Here is an 18348-nt window from a genome sequence, read left to right as displayed (position 1 = left end):
AAGAGAGAATCATAAAAGGAATATAAAATATTGAGAAAGGTTTAGGGGAACCCAAATAATAAGATCCCGGATATGATCCCTCAAACGATGAACGAGAACGAAAGTTACGCGAACCATAAAACAAATACGCAACCAAGAGATAAGCTTGTACACGAATTCAAGGTATTATGCCATCATCAAACCACAAGGCAAAGTCATGTGGCAAATAGATGACACAAGCAGGATGACATAAGCATGACAAGGGGTTTTGTTTTGTTGGTTGATTTTGGGCCATGTAAAATTTACCATGGTAAAAAGCTAAAACATTTGCCAAGACAAAAAGGAGAAGCAACCAAGCAAATATCATAAAACACAAAAATTAGAAGTTGACTTTTGCTTCCAAGAACAAAAGCTCTCGGCCAAAACAATAGCAACAACTTCAAACTGCCATATCTCCTTCAATACTCACTCAAATGTTGTGTTCTATAGCACGTTGGAAAGGTATTGAGATGGCCTACAACTATTGTTCACAAGTCTCGTCCAAATAAGCATGTTAAGACCCTCATGTTTACAGTTCTTTCAATTGGACTTTTAGAAACTTCAAAACCTAACTTTGTGTTCTTGATTTCTTTGGAAAGATCAAGCTTGTAGGAGGTTAGATTAAGGCTCCCTAAGGCTTCCTAGCAACTTAACACCTACCAAGGAAGGTATAAACTTCAAACCTTAGCCTTTAATTTATGTTTAGTAAGTTTAATGGTTGGTTTTGTGAAATGAGAAGCATGGATTGCGATTATTAGTAGTTTGGTTTGATTTGGAAGTATTTTGATAATTGAAGCTTGATTATAGTTCATAGGTCTAGATTGTGGTTGTTTGAGTTGAAAAACTTGGAGGTTATGGACTGATGTGGTATGGTTTAGGTGAAGTTTTGTTTTATTGATGGTTATGAGTTGGTTGGTGGTTAATTGGAGTAGTTTAAACTTTTGTAATCGCGTAAACATAGCCGTCATAATACCCGTTTTTATTCAACTGCTTGTTCTTAGTGTTCAGGACATAAAACTCAACAACCAATCAGTAACATTGTCATGTTTAGCTAGAGCGTGTTGTAAGCTTCGTTTTGATATGTGGATTGCTTGGTTCCGATGTACGGTTTAGGAGAAACGACCGTTTTAAGTAACGACGTTTCGCGAACGAACCTTTACCCCTCGCTTTACTTTGAGACCTTGTTTAAGGCCCTTAAAAGACTAAACAATTATGCAAGGTGGGTTAGGCAGTTGGTAGAGTATTCACGAAAGAGTCGTCTTAAAATTCGTAATGGTTAATTTATTAAAATTGGTGGAGCCGAGGGTACGCAAGCGATTAACGCAAATCGTTAAGCGTGTAAGCGACCATAAGCGGCAATTAGGGTATGAGTGAGTTTTGACTAGTTTCTTAAGCGACCGCGGTCTAATTTCAGATTATGTTGTTGTTCATAGGTTACCGGACCCACTCTAATCTTAAGTCTATCCCGGAACACTCAGGCAATTTTTCTACCCGTATAACTGTTATTGTGATATATATATGCATTATCTTGTGATAAGTGCATGATTATTATTATAAAAATCTTGTGATATATTGGAGCATGTTGATATGATATATATATATGCATGCCTGTTTCGTAATCTTGATATCTTATTATCGATTCAATTGTTTATAAATTGCATAATACCTATGCTAGAGATAAGCAGTACTTGCGTATACCCTTAGTATAGGGGACCCAGAGTTGAACATTTTCCTAAACCGGGATGCGATATTACAGAGTATATTATATATATATATATAGTTTTCAAAAATATTAAACGAATAATATTTATTCGATAGTTTAATATTATAAATGAATATTCATTCGAGGACTTATGACTCCGCTTATTTTATTTAATGAATATTATTTTGAATATTCATTCGAGGACTTATGACTCCGCTTATTTTATTAAATAATATTCTTTATTTATTAAAGAATAATGTTTCGATATTTGCCAAGTATTCGGAAAATAATTGATACTATCAAATCATTCTTACTTTAAATATTTCCAGAGATTATTTTCAAACTTTATCAAAACTATTTTTGGAAGGTTAGAGCGGATCCCAAAACTCGTTTTCAAATTTAAGATCTTCCTTTCGAAGGGGATTCAAATACTCGCTCAAAAATTTAAGGAATCCGGCTCCGTGATGTATTCTTATATTCGCAACAAGGTTGCTGTTTTGATAAAAGAGTTTTTGATTACATACCCAACACTCGGGAAGTAAAATTCTTGGAATAAGTTAATCCATTAACAGGCATCGCCTGGGAAATATCGGTGAGTTTTCCTTTCCAACTAGATATGACTTCTTGGTGGAGCCGTATCAACAAGTTTCTACTTAGGGAAAGGGGGGACGAGCTTTACGTTTCAGAGTCATGGATTTCATCTGAACTAGGAGTGGCGTAAGTGGTCGAGTGGCGCCGTCCCAGCCTTATTATATTGGCCCAAATGGCCCGGAAGTTCCACTAAGACGGTCTATTCCTTAGGGGTCCAGTATTTGGTTGACAAGTAAATTCGATTGTTCTCCTCTACATGTAGAAAATGGTGGGGTTGCACTACTGCGACTGATCATCGTGAGTGGTCTTCCTTGTGCGGCAAACTCCCGTAATGAGTTCATCATCCAGTTGGATATTTCTGCAACTATCCAGAGCACTTCGATAGAAAGGCTACGGTTGGGCGATTGTTGAGTGTTGGCAGGGTCGAGTTTTCAAAATAATGTTTTCATCAAATGAAGTATATCATAACTTCATTTCATTTTGATGATATTTCAGAGATTGACTCTATACAAGTTTTGTCTTGTACCTTCATCTGTGGGATGAACTATTTATACCTTGAACGGTGGTAGTTCAAGTAGTATTCGAAAAATATATAAGTATATTGGAGTATCTTGAAACTTCATCTTTTCAACTTATATCTAGTAAATAATTATCTTATGCATGACAAAGATTTTTAGAAAAACTTTAAGACAAGGTTAGATATATGAGATCACCTTGCAACGATATCTTTATATAGTTATAAATTGGAACTCTGTGTATATTATACATGTTAGAAGATTTCAAAGATTTTGAGAAGTATATATGTATATATATATACTGAATATTTTGCGACTTCGTCACATTAAGATATCAAACTTGGTTTATTTCTGCTTGACCAAGACTTTCATGAGTACTATGACGATGCTCATATATTGTTAATTATTATACATATTATTTCAGTGGGCTTGTTGATCACCCTTGCTTTCTTCTTTCATAACACAACAACAGATAGACAAGATGAACATGACCAAGCTCTCAATTCACGAGCAGATAGGAAACATTTTGCGGTTTTTTGTAGGCGTTGATGCCGCTGTAGCCGAGGTAGGAACTACCAATAGGCTAGGCTTTCAACAGTTGATGTACCAGATTTATGTATATTATGAATTGTAATAATGGCAAAGAATTTGTAAATTTATTCAGAAACCCTTTTGAGGTGTAATGACTTATAATTGTAGAATAAAATGACTTGTATTATTTTTGGTATTCATATCTGAGACTATAACTTGTGGTGGGTGTGTGTATATTGTGGGGTCACAGTACGCAGTAGTTGGTTGTTTATTAAGATTAAGTGTTATTAAGGGAAATGGAACTCGTGACAACTCGGATTCCCGACCCCGGATCTGGGGATGTTACAGCCAGGCAGACAAAACTTTTAAGAGAATCATAATCAGGTGAGGATTTATATAACATTTCATGTGGCGACTTGAAATTGAGAATAGAAGAATGAAGTTTATTCAGTATATGCACTGCAGTCAAGACGCATGCTCCCCAGAATTCAAGGGACAGACCATCTTGAAATCTCAAGGATCTTGCGATGTTAAGAATTTGTCTATGCTTCCTTTCTGCCCTGGCATTTTGCTGGAGCCTATATGCACATGAAGTCTGATGCAGGATTCCCATTGAAGCAAAAAATTATTGACACTCTGCACTAGTAAATTTCAACGCATTTTCGGACCTTATGAACTTGACATTTTTTTCAAAATGATTTTTAACATATTGCAAGAAGGTTTTGAGAGTTATCAAGGATTCAGACTTGTATTGCAATAAATATATCCATGTATGCCTGGTTTTGTCATCCACCAAAGTGAGGAAATATCTATATTTTGAGTTGTAAGTAATTCTATAAGGATACCATATGTCCATTTATAATAAATAAAACGAAGAATTAGCACAAGAAGCACTAAGTGTGTGACGCCCTCAATCTCGGGGTTAGGAAATGAGGACCCACACACCTCTAGTCTATGAATTAAATAAGCATAAACCCCGATTAGCTACTAACAGGATCAAACAGGATAAAGTATGAGACAAGATTACAACTACCAACCATAGAATATAATTTACAACCCAAAATAAAACCAAATTTACATAGTCGATCCCGACTTGGAATCGACAGATAACCCATTATATCTTAACAACTTTTTGGCTAAGCGCTTGCTCACTCAAAACCTATACTACCTGCTCTGGCAACCGAAAGCCCTCAACACGGTAGGAACCACCAGGTATGCTCTTACGAGCAGTGTGTGTTAGGTCCCAATTTGTTTGTAGAAGGGGGGGTTGAATGCAAACAATACCGTTTAATCGAATAAAATGCGGAATAAAATTGTGAAACAAAATTCAAGTTAAATAAAACTTTTATTCAATTTGAAAGGTGTTACAACTACGGTATCGGTTACAAGGGATTAATCTCAAATCAATTATTATAAATCTAGAATAAATTCGACATGAACTTTTTCTATTTTTGTAATTAAAAGATCAAATGCTAAATGCGATTTGAGATTAAGTTCTAGGGATTTTAATCCGCTAGATTGATACACAAGAACAAGATAAGTATTTCTAGTTGATTGGATTTAACTTTACAATCTAGAAATTAATCTTGAAGTTGCAGATGAGATGAAATATTTTTCTGCTCCTTTTTCTTTTGTTCTTGAGTTTTTGTTCTGTTTTATTGCTATGTTTTGAATGTAACAGACTTCTGCTTCTTTTTATCAAACAGCCGAATGTAAATTGATCTGGTATGACAATCCTTTTGGCCAGCATGACTTTCGGTGTGACAAAATTTACAACTAGCAAGACTATTAAAATGAGCTAGCAAGACATTCGGTATGACTATTGATTGTCATACCGATTGTCATATTAGTTCAAATAAACTGTCTTGCTGAATTAATAACAGATTTTAATCTAAACAGAAATTCTAATAAGACAATTAAATGTATTGGCATGACTTTCGGTATGACTATCAATTGTCATACCGATTGTCATACTAGTTCAAATGAATTGTCTTGCTGAATTTAAGCAGATTTTAAACCAATTAAAATCTTGTAAATCCTTAATATTAATTCTAAATTAATTAATCAATTTAATTCAATTAATCAATAAATTAATCTTTGCAGATTTAATTTAATTTCTTAATTAAATTATATGACTTAATTAATTAATAGAGAATTAATACTAACGCTGAGCAGCATCCATTCTTCTGACAATCTTCTGAAAGTCACTGAGACTTATGAATCAATTCCGCCACTTCAATGCTGACACTCGATGTACTGTCTGGTTCATGAGTGACTAACTTCCGTGACGTTTCTTCATGTCTTGACTTTGATATTCTGATTGAATCCTTGTAATAAATGATACCTTGACGAGATCTCTGTCACTTGATTAAATCCACGATCTTGATTTATATCACTGAGGCATGATCAAATTCTTGAACTTCTTCCAGTGAATCTTCAAGTCTGCAGATGAACAATGTTTCTTTATTCTTTGACATATGTTACATTATGAGATCTCTCTGATGATTGATCCACTATTTACTTATTACATTCTTATTTGAGTTGAGTTAAATACTCGAATAAACGAGTAGGCTATGACATATGCCTTTCAATCTCCCCCTATTTGCTTGTTAGACAATAACAACAAATACCTAGAGGATAACTCAACTAACAAATAAGAAAAAGATATAAACAGTAATGTAAAGTAAATAGCAGAAAAGTTCTGGATTATATTTAACATTTTCCAGATTCCAAATGAAATTTACAAGTGAATACAAGATAGATGTTCCTCTAGCCTGAACATATAACTACATTAGACTATCTTGATTCATAAAGCTCTAATCATATTACATTGAGTTTTGAGCTAATTGACTTCAGTTGTCTTCTCTTCTGACTTCACCTTCTTCTAAATCTTGAAGCAATTCCTTGTCAAAGACACGATCCTTTTCTGAAGTGACACTTGCTGGTCTGACTGGTTGAACTCCAACTGACTTCAGCTTATTCTTGAGTTGATTGTATCTTTTAACATTCTTTTCACAATAAGCTTGAATCAAGTCAGCAGCTTGAGTCTTCAACATGGATGAATATCCAGCAGTTCTCAAATGATGTTCCATCCAGACCAGATGCTTAGCTGAGTAGTCTTTAAGAGATTGTACATCTAGCTGACAGATTTGAAGACAATCAGACTTAAAGAATCTCACCTGATGAGGATTGTTGACCACTTGAGGACTAGCCCTGCTGGCAAACTCTTTAAGCCTTTCTCGAAGAACTTCATTCAATTCTGAGCTTCTTTTGACTTTGTTTAAAAGAACCCAAATCTCTGACAAAGAACGATTCTCAAATAGATGAAGTGACACCTTGAATGATCCTTCACTCTGACAATATACAAAAATGCTCATCTCATTTAGGGATCTATCAAAAGCAGCTGTGATCCTTGAGACTTCAGTCTTGATAGCATTCATGTACATGTCATTGTTAGGATTTGAGATTTCCAGCTTGTCAAGAAGATGTAAGAACTGCCTATCATTGTTAGTGCTCAGCTGAGGCATATCAAGTACTCTCCTAGCTTCATCCCATTTTTCACCAATCTTTAGTCTGACATCTCTTCTCCTTTCTTGAGCCTTAATGTCATGAAGACGTTGCTTTTGAAGAGTTTCTGTTCTTTGAATGTCTTTTCTCATGTCAATGATCTGAGAGACCTTCTTGAGTTCAGCTTCTTTTCTTTTCATCTCTGACTGCTCCTTCTGAAATTCTTTCTCAAACATAGGATCCACTTGAGCTTCTTCTTCCCATTCTCCAAAATCACTTTCCTCTTCAGCTTCAAATAACCCATCTTTATCTTCTTGAACTGGTTCAGTGGGAATGTCAAAAATATCAAAGTCATCCTGTTCTCCACTATAGTAGACATCATCAGCCTTTCCTTTGTTTTCAGCAGAGGTATCTTTTTCTTTCCCTTTGGCACTACTCCCTTTCTTCTCCCCCTTAGTTGAGGGATCCTCTACTGACCTTCCTTTGGAACCTCCATTACCTCCAGAGCCTGATCCTCCACCAGACGGTCCTTCAAAATAAGCTCTTTGTTCTTCATTACGGCAATGAGAATTCTTGATCATGAAATATAGGTGCTTCATCCCTTCATTGAGATGTTCCATGCCCGTCTCTATCTTTAGAAATCTTGAGGAGTCCAGTGAATGATTCATCTCAACGAGGTCTTCAAGAGAAGTCATTCTTGTGTGTAGAGAGCAGAAGTTGGATATGTCATCAGCTGATAAAGTTGGAGTGTCCTGAATAGAATTGAGCTTTGGTATTACAGTGGTCTTTAGATCTGAGATGTCATTCCTTATGATTGCAAGCTGATTGTTGACAGAGGTGGAAGAAGAAGACCGTTCAACCACTTGTGCTTTGAATGCTTGAGCTTCAGCTTGGCTTTTAGCAAGTTCTTCTTTTAGGGCAGTAATCTGAGCTAACAGGTTTACAGTATCAGTGTCTGTGTGTGCTCTCACCTGAATTTCACTCGTGTTTGGTTCACTCACCTCATGTGCATGTGTTTCTCTCAATATAATTGCTCGTGAGGAGTCTTCCTGTTGCTGTTCTTCTGTACCTGCATTAAAAATCACCCTAGCCTCTTCAAGAGAGGTCAGTGGTGGTGCAATAGGAATTCACGAGTCCCGATCCTCAGTCAATACTATCAAATCTTTTGGAATAGATGTCTGAATTGCTTCAGGGATAGATTGACCGAGTTGCCCTCCACTTTCTCCAGATAAATCTGCGAGTGGAGAATCCCATAAGGGAGCCAGAGGTGTTGGATCTGGGAGGGGAGAAAATGACTCTATTAAAGATGGCGGAGAATCAGATTTTCCCTCTGAAGCATGTGACTGCTCTTCTGCCATAACTATGGCAGGCACTGTAACTGACTCTACGTGCACTCCTCGCTGTGTGTCCTGAGTATGATCTGGGGAAGTGTATGGTTCCATTGTGAGTAATGGAATTGTGCTTGACTCAGTACAAGATGCCATGGCCCTATGGCGAATTTCAATAGATGCATCCTGTTGAGAGAATGCCTCTAGTAACTGTTCATTGGCCATTTCAAAGTCCATGTCCTGTTGGGAGGACAAGGATGGGCTTTCAGATGCCTCATAATATGTTCTTCTTTTCTTAGGAGGAGGCAGAGCTGAGGGTTCACTCATATTTAACAATGTACTACTTCCTAGAAATCTTCTGGGTAACATTTTAGACAGTGGGGGAAAGGTTGAGATAGAATGTGACTCTGTGTTTGGCTCTATGACCTGGGATTGAAGCTGTGGTTCTACAACTTCCTGGTCAGCCCTATCAACCACTGGGGGTCTTTCAACAGAAGTAGGAAGAGAGTGAGAGTGAGGAATTACTACCTGTAATGGAAGAGCCTGGGTGGCTTGAACCACTGGAGGTTGAGGTTGCTGTTCATGGCCGGGAAGATTGAAAATAGGTAAAGGAATATAAGTGGCCATGAAAGCAGATACAAGTACTGGAACTTGCATGAATTTGAAGGTTGTGTCTTGGCGAGTGTAAATCTTTTTGCTAACTGGAGGGGGTTCGGTTACTGCAGAGTTAGCAAAAAGGGCTTTGTGTTCAGGTGAGAGAAGATGATCTGCTATAAGCATGAGAAAACGAGCATAGTAACATGATACCCTACGATTTGTAGAATGATCACGTAAAGCAGAAGTTAGATGTCTCAAGAGAATGGGAAAAAGTAGTTTGCCAAAATTGATCCTTTGATTGAAAACAACCGCAAGACCAATATACTGCAGAGTGGAAGTGATGTTATGAAAATTGGATTTTGTGCAGTTGGCAAACACTTTGGAAAGTGTATCGAAGAAAATATCCCATTCAGACACCAAATTTGATTTAGAAAGTTTGGTTAAATTGATCACCCCCTGATAGTGAATAGCATTGAAAAAATTTGAGATATCATTTTCAGAGGGTAAATTACAGAAATTGTCTAGTGGAAAATTTAACGCACGATTGACGACTGTTTCATCAACTACATACTGTGTGTTTGCGACGGTGAATGAAAAAGATTTTGAATCATCGGCCACAGTAGAGGTTGTGCAAATCAGTCTAAGTAGATCGACGTTTAACATCACATTTGATTTAATAGCAGAGCTAACAATCGAATGGTCATTTAAAAATCTAATCCATGGCTTAAATTTTTCAACATCACATTTTTCCGGATTAAAATAACCAACCAGATTATGCGCGACAATTTGGAAATTGAGAGCCATTTAAAATAATAATAAGACACACGCTTTTCAGAATTTTAAGAATAATATTAAGAAAATTCGAATTAATTAAATTAATTTAATAATTCGAATTAAATTAATTATAATCGAAAAATTTAGACAGAAATGTATCTCGTTAAAATTCTTAACTCACAAACGCAGTTTTGAAAAGCCAAAAGACACAAATCAGAAATTGAAATAAAAAAAGTTCAAAATCAACAAACACAAATTGAATTTGAAGGGGCAAACTGATTTTTATTTGATTTAGTGTGTGCACCTCTGTATATATATACTTGTATGTATATATCACAAAATGATGAATTTGTGTGCTGAGTAAAAACTCGAGCAAGGAAAGAAGCAATTCGAAGAGAGAGAAGAGAGAAACTGAAGAGAAAAAAAAAACTGTTCGAATTTTTTGAAAAGAACTGAACTGCTGAAAATGGTTAAAAAAAAAATAACAAACACACGCCTTTATATAACAGCTGGTATGACAATTCGGGATTTTCATACCGATTGTCATACCAGGCAATAATAGAAGGAAAATAATTATATATATGGTTTATAACTGGCAAGACAATTGATAGTCATACCGATTGTCTTGCCAGTATAAAACTGTACTGAATAATATAATAAACAAAATTTAAACTGAAATGACTTTCAGCAAGACAATTTCAATTGTCTTGCCGATTGTCATATCAGCTTTAAACACAGAAACACATACATATATAGATTTATAAAGACTTATATAACTTAGTAAAAATATCAGAAAATATTTACAAAATAGTAAAACTGATATACATACCTATAATATTTACAGAAACAACGACAATATATCAGAATTTATTATTTTTATTCCAAAAATAGATTTTTATTGAATTTTAGCAAATAAAATTCATAGTAAAATATTTTTAGAGGAAATAAAATATTCTGAGATATTTTAAATTAACAAGTAGGGAAAATGAAAATAGATAAGATAATATATATTACATAGAAATAAGCAAGAAATATGATAAAATGATAAAATAAATTTGCAAATGAAATTTTATTGAAGAAAAATTCATTTATAAATTTATTCAAGAACAGATCACAGATATTAACTAAATTAATCACTAAAACTATTCAACATGCCCAATTTACCAACTAATCTGGTAAATGTGGATTCGTCAAGTGGTTTAGTGAAAATATCTGCTATTTGTTCTTCTGTTGGAACAAAAAATAGTTCAACAGTACCATTCATGACGTGCTCTCTAATAAAATGATACCTGATGTCAATGTGCTTTGTCCTCGAGTGCTGCACAGGGTTGTTGGTGATGGCTATTGCACTTGTATTGTCACATAAAATAGGAATCTTGTTCAATACAGAGCTATAGTCTCGGAGTTGGTTCCTAATCCACAAGATCTGAGCACAGCAGCTTCCAGCAGCAATATATTCAGCCTCGGCCGTTGAGTTGGAAACTGTTTGCTGTTTCTTGCTGTACCATGAGACTAGCCTGCTTCCTAGGAATTGACAACTTCCTGAGGTGCTTTTCCTATCAACAACACTTCCTGCGTAATCTGAATCTGTATATCCAACAAGGTTAAAACCAGATTCTTTAGGGTACCAAATACCTAGATTTGGTGTTCCCTTAAGATATCTTAAGATTCGTTTAACAGCAACGAGATGAATATCTCTAGGATCCGCTTGGAACCTTGCACATAAACATGTAGCATACATAATATCTGGTCTACTTGCAGTAAGATAGAGTAACGAGCCAATCATACCTCTGTAGCTTGTGACATCTACCTTAATGGAGTTTTCACATGGTCCAAGCTTGATAACTGTAGTTGATGGAGTCCTTGCTGATGCAGAATCCTCTAGATTGTACTTTTTGAGGAGTTCCTTGAGATACTTGGATTGACAAATAAATGTTCCATCTAACCTTTGATTTACTCGTAATCCAAGAAAGAACTTCAGCTCTCCCATCATGCTCATTTCAAACTTGCTGTGCATTAACTTAGCAAATCTCTTACAGAGATTATCATTAGTAGACCCAAATATTAAATCATCCACATAGACTTGGACTAATATAGTATCCTTCTTATGTGTTTTAGAAAAGAGAGTTTTGTCTATGACACCTCTAATAAAGCTATTTTCAATAAGAAATTCAGAGAGAGTGTCATACCATTTTCTTGGAGACTGTTTTAGCCCATAGATAGCCTTGAAAAGAAAGAAGACAAAATTCAAATGATCTGGATCTTCAAAACCAGGAGGTTGCTCTACATATACCTCTTCATCCAGCTTTCCATTCAGAAAGGCGCTCTTGACATCCATTTGATAAACTTTAAAGTTTGAAAATGCTGCGAATGCCAGAAATATCCTGATGGCCTCAAGTCTAGCCACTGGAGTATAGGTTTCATCATAATCAATGCCTTCAGCTTGAGAATACCCTTTAGCTACCAGTCTTGCCTTGTTTCTTGTAACCACACCATCTTCATCTAGTTTATTCCTGAATACCCACCTAGTACCAACAGCTTTCTTGTGTACAGGCCTAGGTACCAGTTTCCAGACTTGTTGACTTTCAAACTGATTGAGTTCATCTTGCATAGCAATCACCCAATCTGGATCAGTCAGTACTTCTTCAATTTTCTTAGGTTCCATCTCAGAAAGAAATCCTGAGAACAGACACTCATTTTGAGTAGCACGTCTAGTTCTGACTCCAACATCTGGATCACCAATAATCAACTCAAAAGGGTGAGCTTTATTCCAGACAGTCTGTCTTGGAAGATTTGATCTTGATGATTCGCCTTGAAATTCATTGTGATGTTGTGTCCTACTAGATGATCCTTCAGCATCTCCCCCTGAGTTGTTGCCATGTTGACTTGAAGATTCTCCGTCAGTAGCAGTGGTATCTCCATTGTTGCCAAAGTTTCCATCACTATTACCTTGAGTATCATCAGGATTAACAGGTTCTTCACCAGCAACAACCTCAGGTTCTTGACCATGTTCTGATTCTGAATCTGACGTATCATCAAACTTCAGTTTCTCAGAAGGATCTTCAGTTTGGATACTAGGGAGTTTAGTGTCATCAAATGTAACATTGACACTTTCAGTTACTTTGTGTTGATCAATGATATACACTCTATATGATCTTCTTCCATATCCAACAAAAATACCCTCATATGCCTTTGCCTCGAACTTACCACGACGATCATCTCCATCCTTGAGCACGAAGCATCTGGCACCAAATACATGAAAGTATTTGATAGAAGGTTTCTGTTCATTCCAAATCTCATAAGGAGTTTTCATGAAGTCTTTGTTGATTAGAGTTCGATTCTGAGTATAACATGCAGCATTGACAGCTTCAGCCCAAAAGTACATTGGAAGACCTGATTCACTTAACATCGTTCTTGCAGCTTCAATCAATGTACGATTCTTCCTTTCTACCACTCCATTTTGCTGAGGGGTTCTAGGAGCTAAAAATTGTCTGGTAATCCCTTTGTCTGTACAGAATCCATTGAGAAGTGCATTCTTGAATTCTGTCCCATTATCTGACCTTATTGCTCTAACAGGGACGTTAGAATCTAACTCAATCATCTTGATATGATCAATCACAACTTGTGGTGTTTCATCCTTAGAGTGAAGAAATAAAACCCACGTATACTTGGAATAGTCATCAACTATAACAAGAAAGTAACACTTCTTTGACATAGAAAGGATATTAACTGGACCAAATAAATCCATATGCAATAATTGCAGAACACCAGTTATGGAAGATGTGTCAGTGCCTTTGTGACTTGCTTTCTTTGACTTTCCTTTCTGGCAAGCCTCACATAGTCCTCCTGGAGAGAATTCCAGCTGAGGCAGACCTCTTACCAATTCTCTTTTGACAAGAGAATTCATTGTTTTGAAGTTGAGATGGGAAAGTCTCTTGTGCCATAGCCAACTCTCATCTGACGATGCCTTTGCATAGAAACAATTGACTTCAAGATTGCTTCCAGAGTTCATGTCAGCTACAAATAGATTTCCTTTCCGGATTCCCATTAAGGAGGGTTTTTCACTTTTCTTGTGCAGAATCTGACACTTCAGCTTGTCGAATAAAACATTGTAGCCGTTGTCACAGAACTGACTAATGCTAAGCAGATTGTGTTCAAGTCCTTGCACAACATATACATTTTCAATGATAACATTTCCAGCTAGCAAACAGCCATATCCCTCCGTTAAACCTTTGCTGTTATCTCCAAAGGTAACCACTGGGCCAGCTTTCTCAACCACATTTGATAGCAGGGCTCTATCTCCGGTCATATGTCTTGACGATCCGCTGTCAAGAATCCACACTACCGGTTGTACCTGTTTAATGCCCTGCAATACAAATGGATTAGACCTTCTTCGGAACCCAAGCTTGGCTGGGTCCGGCATACTTGTAAAATTGGCCTTTATCAGGCAAAATAACATTCTTAATTTCAATATTCTCAACGTTCTCAATGACTGAACATTTGACCTTGTGAACAGCCTTGACAAATTTCTGTTTAGGCTTAGGCACAAATGTCTCCTTTCTAGCTTTAGGAGGACTAGCAGTCATAGACCTATCATGCTTTCTATTATTCACATGCTGACGAGGAGTAGTCTTATCATTAGAAACATGCTTACCATTAAAATAAGCAAACAACAGATTAAAAGCACAAGACATACAATCAGGAACACCACATGCTTTATGAGAAGGATTAACAATAGGCAACTTATGCATGGTAGACATGGCATTTGTGTTATCCAACTCATGTGTGTCTGAGTTAGTCTCAGTTGCTTTCACAACCTTGACTGGAACTTTTGACACACTTGACTTGGAGACATCTTTCCCATTAGCATTATCTTCAGCACGGATTTCTTCTTGAATAATAAAAGAGGTCTCATCAAATGGTTCAGCAATTGATTCTTTATAGAGGGGTTCATCAACACCCTTAAGCACATGTGGTACTTCCCTGCCTTTAGCACATATATGAGGAGGGGAGTTTATGCCTAATTTTCCAATAGCAGCATTGTAATCATAACCTATTCCATGTGTTTGATTAACAGCTTGCTTATTGTAAAACTCTTTGGACTTCGAACAAGAATTAAAGTAAGCTTTAACCTTAGCCTCAAGACCGGTGATCTTGTCTTTGAGAATAGTTTCGAGTTGTCTATAACAGTCAACTCTATTCTCTAGAAAAGATACTTGTTCTTTTAGTTTATCTTGATTAATGTGCACAAGTCTTAATTCATTGACCTCTTCCTCAAGGTCTTTGATTTGTTGATTTAACAATTCATTATCACGACGAGCACAATCTAAGGAACCTCCTAGATGATAAACTAATTCAACATCAGTAAATTTTACCTCTTTTCTTGACGATGAGGTGCTTGCATTACTAGCCATGAGAGCAAGATTCCCAACTTCTTCATCTTCACTGTCAGTATCATCCCAGCTTCTTCCCTTTGCCAGGTACGCCCTTTCAGATTTACTCTTCTGATTAGAATCGTAAGAGTTCTTCCTAGCTTGTTTTGGCTTCCTGCATTCTGTGGCAAAGTGTCCCAACTCATTACAGTTGAAGCATCGAATGGTGCTTTGATCAACCATCCCTGTTTTATACCCACCACTGCTGGTGTTAGAGGATGAAGATCCACCTTTCAGGAATCTGTTGTAGTTGGACTTGTAATTGAACTTAGGATTCCTTTTGAATCTGACATTTGAGAATCTCTTGACAATCAGGGCCATTGACTCATCCTCCAATTGCTCCAGTTCTTCCAAGGAATAATAATCATCTCCTGATTGATTTGTAGTAGGAGAATCAAATTCTGCTACTATCACATTATCTTCAACCTTGGAAGACTGTACCATTCTTTCTGACTGTTGAGATTGTTGTTGATATTGTGGTTGTTGTTGTTGTTCATCAGCTACTAGAGCAGTAGACGTGCTGACCACTCTTCCTTTCCCGTAAACTTCCTTCTGCTGAATATGCTCCAACTCATAAGTCTTTAACACACCATAGAGCCTTTCCAAAGAAATCTCACTCAGATCTCTTGCTTCTCTTATGACAGTGATTCTATGTTCGAGATGAGTTGGCAGTGTTAAAAGGAACTTTTTGTTGACCTCCCTGATGGAATAGTATTTACCATTAATGTTCAGGTTGTTGATCAATGCATTGTACCTCTCAAACACTTCAGTGATTCCTTCTCCTGGATTGGATTTAAAGTATTCATACTCAGAGGTTAGGATTTCTAGTTTGTTCTCCCTAACTTCCTCTGTGCCTTCATTAATAATCTCAATAGTTTCCCAGATATGTTTGGAATCTTTACAATTCATCACATGTCTATTCATCAGGGGATTAAGGGAATCTACTAAGATTAATTGAAGGCTAGCATCCAGGGAAGCTTCTTCTATTTCATCAGGAGAGAAGTCCTCAGGATCCTTCACATAAGTTCTCGCTTTGGTGATCACCACATCATTTTCTATTACCTCTGGTTCCATAACCATAGGAATTTTTGGACCCTTCATCAACACTTGCAAATATTTGGGATTAGCAACCTGTAAAAACAGTAGCATCTTCTTCTTTCACATAACATAATTTTCTTTATCGAAAAGTGGAATTTTAACGGTTCCAACTTTTTGTGTAGTCATTATGAATTTTTTTAAGTGAATAAAAAATTCAAGAAGTGAAAGAAACACAAAAGTCTAGGATCTAGATTTGTACGTTAATCCGAAGGCTCTGATACCTATTGTTAGGTCCCAATTTGTTTGTAGAAGGGGGGGTTGAATGCAAACAATACCGTTTAATCGAATAAAATGCGGAATAAAATTGTGAAACAAAATTCAAGTTAAATAAAACTTTTATTAAACTTGAAAGGTGTTACAACTACGGTATCGGTTACAAGGGATTAATCTCAAATCAATTATTACAAATCTAGAATAAATTCGACATGAACTTTTTCTATTTTTGTAATTAAAAGATCAAATGCTAAATGCGATTTGAGATTAAGTTCTAGGGATTTTAATCCGCTAGATTGATACACAAGAACAAGATAAGTATTTCTAGTTGATTGGATTTAACTTTACAATCTAGAAATTGATCTTGAAGTTGCAGATGAGATGAAATATTTTTCTGCTCCTTTTTCTTTTGTTCTTGAGTTTTTGTTCTGTTTTATTGCTATGTTTTGAATGTAACAGACTTCTGCTTCTTTTTATCAAACAGCCGAATGTAAATTGATCTGGTATGACAATCCTTTTGGCCAGCATGACTTTCGGTGTGACAAAATTTACAACTAGCAAGACTATTAAAATGAGCTAGCAAGACATTCGGTATGACTATTGATTGTCATACCGATTGTCATATTAGTTCAAATAAATTGTCTTGCTGAATTAATAACAGATTTTAATCTAAACAGAAATTCTAATAAGACAATTAAATATATTGGCATGACTTTCGGTATGACTATCAATTGTCATACCGATTGTCATACTAGTTCAAATGAATTGTCTTGCTGAATTTAAGCAGATTTTAAACCAATTAAAATCTTGTAAATCCTTAATATTAATTCTAAATTAATTAATCAATTTAATTCAATTAATCAATAAATTAATCTTTGCAGATTTAATTTATTTTCTTAATTAAATTATATGACTTAATTAATTAATAGAGAATTAATACTAACGCTGAGCAGCATCCATTCTTCTGACAATCTTCTGAAAGTCACTGAGACTTATGAATCAATTCCGCCACTTCAATGCTGACACTCGATGTACTGTCTGGTTCATGAGTGACTAACTTCCGTGACGTTTCTTCATGTCTTGACTTTGATATTCTGATTGAATCCTTGTAATAAATGATACCTTGACGAGATCTCTGTCACTTGATTAAATCCACGATCTTGATTTATATCACTGAGGCATGATCAAATTCTTGAACTTCTTCCAGTGAATCTTCAAGTCTGCAGATGAACAATGTTTCTTTATTCTTTGACAGATGTTACATTATGAGATCTCTCTGATGATTGATCCACTATTTACTTATTACATTCTTATTTGAGTTGAGTTAAATACTCGAATAAACGAGTAGGCTATGACATATGCCTTTCAGTGTGCCTAAGCCTGGCCATCTTCTTGCTTAACTGCCATGGTTAGATTAAAACAAAACATATGAGTATAAAACTCAGCAACTATAAGACAGTTCTACGATACAAAATCCACAATATACATTAATTATCTCAGGGCAGTCTACTTTATCATTTCTAGGTGGCATATTTTTATCTTTTGGGCTATAAAAGGGGTTTTGAAGAAAACTTTGGGCTTTAAAGGAACAAGGCTCAAGATAGGGTGAAAGCCAACATTTATCACAAATCATTAATCGGATCTCAAATGATCTCTCAAATGGAAAGCGATAATATTTTCATTGTTAGGAATCAATTATATGATTGATAATATCAACAGAAACCGAATCAGGGTTCACAAGATGTAAGCTTCACAATACCACAATCAACTCTTTTCAACACAATATAATCCTTTTCATTTTCAAAGAATCAATTATTGAATAGGAAATTTCAATTCCATTTTAAATAGTTATGGAACCCTTGATTGGACTACTTCATCTTTCATTTCATAATAATATGGGTGATCAGCCCATACCGACCTCCATCCGGTCTTTAAGGTACCAATGGCATAATTTCAGCCTTAAACTGGACTACTGGACTAGTCCCACTAGTATCTTACGTCTCAATCCAATCCATCAGGAATTCGTTTGGAAAACCTTGTGT

The 18348-nt window shown here is 36.0% G+C and overlaps 1 long non-coding RNA gene across 1 annotated transcript; it reads left to right on the top strand.

The window, feature by feature from the left end:
* Window positions 1-357: 357 nt before the first annotated feature.
* LOC141697040 (uncharacterized) lies at window positions 358-3452 on the top strand. Its single transcript, XR_012564579.1, has 3 exons — window positions 358-480; window positions 618-686; window positions 3299-3452. It is a non-coding gene; the product is annotated as an uncharacterized LOC141697040 (long non-coding RNA).
* The last annotated feature ends 14896 nt before the right edge of the window (window positions 3453-18348 follow it).

Source organism: Apium graveolens, chromosome 11 (assembly GCF_009905375.1).
Source record: "Apium graveolens cultivar Ventura chromosome 11, ASM990537v1, whole genome shotgun sequence".
Taxonomy (NCBI): Eukaryota; Viridiplantae; Streptophyta; class Magnoliopsida; order Apiales; family Apiaceae; genus Apium; species Apium graveolens.
Note: the sequence above shows the minus strand (reverse complement) of the source record. Positions and strands in the feature narration are given on the sequence as shown.